The sequence below is a fragment of the Fukomys damarensis genome, unplaced genomic scaffold (genome assembly GCF_012274545.1).
Source record: "Fukomys damarensis isolate Sample0158 unplaced genomic scaffold, DMR_v1.0_HiC HiC_scaffold_37, whole genome shotgun sequence".
Taxonomy (NCBI): domain Eukaryota; kingdom Metazoa; phylum Chordata; class Mammalia; order Rodentia; family Bathyergidae; genus Fukomys; species Fukomys damarensis.
Window position 1 is genome coordinate 17,563,538 of NW_022900949.1, and position 6,373 is coordinate 17,569,910.

Consider the following 6,373-nt stretch of genomic DNA (forward strand, 5'->3'; position numbering starts at 1 on the left):
AAAAAAAAAAAAAAAAAAATTGAAACTGACTCAAAAATCCCAAGGCGCCACGAAATGATTAAATAAGTGATTAGCATTCAAATAAACCACTGGGCCAACTGCTGCTTCCGATGGCATCACAGCTGTGGACTTCGACGGCCTACTGAGCCTAAGTGAGTGTGGAAAGCAAGGAGATTGCAGAGAAGGAAGCCCTCAGACAGACGGAGGGGTCCCCGTAACCTCAACTGGCCAGCGATTGACTGATTTCCAGTCCTGGGGGAGATCAGACCCCTGAATGGGAGGCAGTGGGAGGCCTGAAGATGGAGTTTTGTTCACTGAAGAGCAAGTTGACTTACGTTAACGTAACAGCACTATTCACTACTCAATTCCAATATTTGATGCACTTACTTTATAAAACCCGTACTGGGTTACACGGCAGTAGGCACTGCTCTGCCCCTTGTCTCAAGTCACGTAGCAAAATGGATTCACAGTCCCATAATGTTAAACAAAATCCTTGAGACCCTCCGTGCCTCAGAGTTCTTATCTTAACTTTGTAATTTGAAAAGGATGATACGAGGTGTTTGCTGCATTTAAGATAAGAATCCTCTCAGTAGAACCTAGAGCAGAAATCTGCTCCAAAATACATTAATTTTCTACATTTAATGTATAAACTTTTAAAATAAAGGAATCTGGAGCGGGGATTTAGCCCAGCGGTTCGGTGGCCTGCCTTGTAAGTGCAAGAACCCGAGCTCAATCCCCGGTACCAAAAAATAAAATAAAATAAAGGAATCTATAAAGATTAATAGAATACTGTGCAAATTCAGGTAAGGTTATGCTGTAAAGCTAGCTTGGGTACCAAACCTATGCATATAATTGTGATTTGGGGCTTTCTTAAATTTCAGCATTTGCAGATGAGAAGCCCCACGTAGACTGTCAGAGCCAGTTTCACCCTAGCCCTCCTGGTTGGAGGATGTCCTTGGACAAAAGAAGCAGCAGCTTTCTTACATGGAAACAGGTGTCACCGTAGGACCCCATGTGACAGGAACTGTCCAAAGCCCCGGCTAGAAGTGAAAAGTGTAGTGTTTTGCTGAGGTCAGGAGAGGATGGTATTACTAGAAGATGTGCACACACTTTCCTAGAGGAAAAAAGCCCTTGGAAGTAGCATTTCTATGTTGTTTTGTTTTCAACCAGTACTACATACTCTCATTTTCTTAAATTAAGTGGAATTATACCAAAGAAAAAGATATTTGATTAAAAGATGAAAGACACTGGAGCCATTCGGAAGGCTTCTGCGGAAGAGAGCCTGAGAACCCACTTCTGTGGTGCTCTAAGGAGAGGGGAGGGGAAGACCAGACCTCTCTTGTTTGAGAGCGGTTTTCGCACTGCATCAGGCAATGGACACAAGGACCTGGCGCCTCTTGTTGTCCTCTGCTTATCAATTCACGGCTCTGGCCTTCCTAGTAGCAGGTGGCAAATTAATCCTAGTAATAATGACAGTAATAGTAATAAAACCCGATGCCTACCTCAGAGGAGTGATTGTCAGTTAAACGCTCTAGACATCCATCTCACATACCTGGTTTAAGCTGGGTCTGGTGGTACATGCCTTAAATCTCAGCACTTGGGAGGCTGAGGCAGGAGGGTAGCCGTGCGTTCAAAGTCAGCCTGGGCCACATGATGCGTTCAAGACCAGCCTGAACTAGACAGTGAGGCCCTGAGTTTACAGCCATACCACCTCGAACGAGCCCAGTCTCGTCTGATAGTGAGACCCTGTCTCTAAAAACATCAAATCAAATACTTGGTTTATCAAGGTAATTCACTTTAGTCCAGATTTGAGAATATCCTGTTATACTTGTTTGCAAATTCGTTCTGAAACAAGTTTTCTGATCCTGTGACTGTTGCCATAGAAAAGAAACCAGTGATTTGAAATAGGCTGGTGTCCCCCTACTGGAAGAAGAGGGCGGTCCCCACGACTGGCCTTTCCTCGGAGAGGAAAGTCATGGCGCCAGGAGAAGCATTTGGAAGCTGAAGCCACAGCTCCCCGTCAACCTGACTTCCCGGCCGGCTGAAGCACTAAGGATCCAAAGCAGAGCTCAAATGTTGTTCAAGCAGAGTCCTCTTTAATCCGCCCTCCTGACTCCTGGAATGTTCACTTCAGCTGCAATTTGGAAAGTCCCGTCCCTTTGATCTCCCCTCAGAGAGGGCCTGACTCTGCTGCCAAAGCCGCTCGCTCTGGGATCTGACATCTCCCAGCATAACTTCTTTTTAGTCAAGTATGTGAAGCATCCCCCAGATAAGTGGGAAAGCTGCTTTTCATTCCCTTGGGGTTCTGTATTTACATGAGGGCCTGGGAGTTGGGGAGGACGGCATGCGCTTCTGGGGTGCTCAGCGTTCCGGCAGGAAGCAGGGTCTGGGGCTCTGTCCTACAGCCAGCGTGGGTGGGTGCTGAGCCTGCAGCAGCGAATCCCAGCTCCCGGAGTGGACTGGGAAGCTTCTCCTGTTTACAAATCCTCAGAAGACAGGCCCCTGGAGGTCAGATCCTGGCTCGGCCCACGCTGTGCTTTCCACGGGGAGGCCACCAAGTGTTTACGTCTGGGCTGAGACTCCAAAGTGGCCCTCTTCTCCTCAGACAGCAGGACCCTTCTGACTCCGACAGGCCACCCGGAGACAGTGTTAAGAGGACAGAGGCGGGAGGACGCGTAGCCCGGAACAGCCTTTACCAGGCCCGCGCGAGCTTCCTCGAACCCAAGTGCGAGCCAGCTCCCCGCAGCCCAGTGTCCGCCCAGAGGTGCTGGGTGCTCTGGGTGCAGGGCGCACGGGAGGAGCTCTGCTGCCCTGCAGCCACCTGCGGGGCTCTGTTCCTCGGACCACGCGTGTCAGTGCCCGTGATCGCAGAGTAGGCCTCCCACGCCGCCTTGTGGTTAGTTCCCTTTGCCACCACCAGACTCCGGCCCGTCCGTGTGTGACCTTTGGGGAAGGGGCTTTGTTTGTTTGCAGCAATGGTTACTGCGATGACTTCATCCTGCTGCGTGGTGACTTTCCTCTGAGGAACCGTAAGCACCTTCTAAATTATAATCAACCATATCATTATGTGGCCTTTGAAACTGAATAAATGAGGCACAATCAGCCCAGAGCTGTATAAATCTTAACTACTTACACAGAGCAACACGGTGGTTAGTGGGAAACCGAAGAGAACTTAAATCTCCACGGCCAGACCCTTAGTCCAGCCTGTGAACAACAGCAAATTGAAGAGACAGAGCTGTTTCAGTTCTGCGTTTGTCTCCATATCCCACTAATGCAGAATAAGCCCATGAGTTTTATCTGTCCTGAGTGCATAAAGGGACACAGAAGAGAGAACAAGAGAAGAATGAAAACTGAGACGCGTCCATAGAAAGGTTCGGAGAGTCTTCTCATTTTGCACATTTTCTTCAAAATTTACTAACAAATAAATGTATCTCGACATAATAAAGGCTGTGTGTGACGTGGCCGTAGCTAACATCCTACCCAGTGTTGAAACTCGTTTTAAAATTCTAATATTAAAATTTTCTCCATTTCTTGTTGCCAAGTTTCTCCCCTTCTGTTCATCGTGGTACTAAAAGTCCTTGCTGAGAAATTAGGCAAGAAAAAAAAGCCATGCAAAACCAAAGGGAAGAGATAAAATTGCCTGTTCACAACTGAGGAGGTCTCATATTTAGAAAATTGTAGATGCTCCAGCAAGTAGATGCTATCAGTAACAAATGAATTCAGGAAAATTGAAAGCTACAAAATCAACATCCAAAAATCAGTTGTATTTTTCTCCACTAATAATGAACTCTCTAAAAAAAGAAATTAAAAAGCAATCCCATTTCAATAGCACAATAAAGAATAAAGTACTTAGTTATAAATTTAATCTAGATGGTATAAAAATATATGCACTAGAAACTATAAATAGCATTAATGAAATCGAAGACAGAAAAAGATCCTATGTGTGTGGGTTGGGAAGTTAATATTGTTCAAATGTCTGTACTACCCAAAATTATCTGTAGATACAGTGTAATCACTATCAAAATTTCAATGACCTTTTTCATAGCAATAACAAAATTCTAAAATTCACGTAGAACCGCACACCCCAAAAAACCCTTAATAGTCAAGCAATATTGAGCAGCAAAAGATCAGAGCTAAAAGCATGGTACTTTTTTATTTCAAATTATATTACAAGCTATGGTAATCAAAACACTGGTTTACACACAGACCTGCAGAATGCAGTAGAGAGCCCAGAGATTTACATAAGGCACATTAAGTAATTGTAGGTAAGGAGCCAAGAATGGGCAATAAGGAACAGACTGTTCAGCAAAATGGTGCTGGGAGACGGGGTATCTACATGAAGAATAAAATTGGAATGTTATCCTGCACCATATACAAATCCACTCAAAATGGATTAAACACTTAAACACGAAACGAAAGAGTTCCTCAAAGAAAACAGAAAAAAATGTTTATTTATACTGATTGGCTTTAGCAATGATTTTTTTATATATCACACCAAAAGCATAGGCAAAATGCAAATATGAACAAGTAGAAATAAGTCAAACCAAAAAGCTTCTGTATAGCAAAGAAAAAGTAATTTTAAAAAGGAAAGGCAGCTTACAGAATGAGAAAAAAATTGTAAGCATTTATTTGATAAGGATTTGATGTGCAAAAATGTACAAAATGTTCACAGAACGAAATGGCAAAATAAGAGCCATAATCCAATTAAAACTTGGACAAAGAAATTCAATAGATATTTCTCCAAAGAAGGCACAGAAAAGATGATTCGCTATGTAGAGGTATTCAATGAGGCTAATCATCAAGAAATAAAAATCATAAGGAGATATCACCAGATACTGGTGTCCGTGTTAATTCTTTAACAACAACATTAACAAATAAAAGTGTCAACGAGGTTATGGAACTAAGAAACTCTTGTACATTATGCTGAGATTGGAAATTGATAGAGTCCATTATGGAAAATAGCAGGGAGATTCCTCAAAAAGTTAAAAATGGAAGCACCATATAATCTAACATCCCCATTTCTGGGTATACATCCAAAGGAATTAAATCAGTATATCAGAATCTTCATCCCCGTGCTTGTTGCTCACTATTGTTAAGACATAGGAAAAAAATCTAAATGTGCACTGAAATCCATTGAAGGATGAATGGATAAAATATGTGGAATACACACGCAATGACTATTGCCTGGCCTTCAACAAGAAGGAAACCCTGTCATTCTCAGCAACATGAATAAACATTGAGGACATTATGCTAAGTAAGATAAGCAAAGTACAGAAAGACAAACATTATGTGGTGCCACTTCTATGTGGAATCTAAAACAGTTAAGCTCATAGAAGCAGAAAGTGAAGCGGTGGTCACTAGGGACTGAAGTGGGGCAGGGCACAAGGAGGTGGTGGTCAAAGGTACAAAATGTCAACTATGCAGGACGAGTCATTTCTGGAGACCTACTGCAAAGCACAGTGTCCACAGCTAAAAGCACTGTATGATATACTTAAAATTGCTGAGACTATCTTATGTTGACTGTTCTTAAAACAACAAGAACTCAACCATAATAATAAAGAATGGGAGGAAACTTTAGTAGGTGGTGAAGCCATTTGTGGCTTTGATGATAGTGATAGTTTCAAGTATATATATTAAATATATACTTTTTTGCACATCAAACTACTCAATCAAGTGGATTTTTAAGAGGGGGGGAGGCGGGGGAGGAGCTGGAACACCAAGGGAAGAAAAAGAAGCTGGATGCACCTTGAGACCATAATTTCGGTGAAGCACCTTTGACGAGCTTCAAATATCACATGGTTGCTCTTATATAAAAAGCTCATATACACAAATACAGTATGAAATAAAAGACAGATAATAGGAAAAAAAGAGAGGAAATAAAAGGTATTGTAATCCAGAGTGAACAGTGTATCTAAAAGTGTACCTTGACTTAGTACAATTGTCTTACATGTTTTATATGTTCTTTCACTATTAATCTCGTTTTCAACCTGTACATGTGATAATTAACTTTATAAGATTTTATAAAGATAAATGAATCTGATGATGGAAAAATAAAGGAAGTGGAGGGAAAGGGGAGAAAATAATTGAAATGTGCTATGCACATGTACCAATTCCCTACAGTGAATGTAATCATGTACTGAAAAACGTGTACTAATAAAAGTCAACAAAAAATTTAAAATTTAAAGAAAAAGCAGAAGCCTAGTTTGGTCAGCTCTGCTACAGCCTGTGTAGCCAACCTAGAGGTCCTTTCTCTGAGCTCCAGCTTCTCAACCACAAAATGAGGACTGCAGGAGGAGCTTCACTCCGATGTGGTGGAAAATTTAAATGAACACGTTAATTATCAGCCTACTTAATAACATATAGTTTTTAAGCT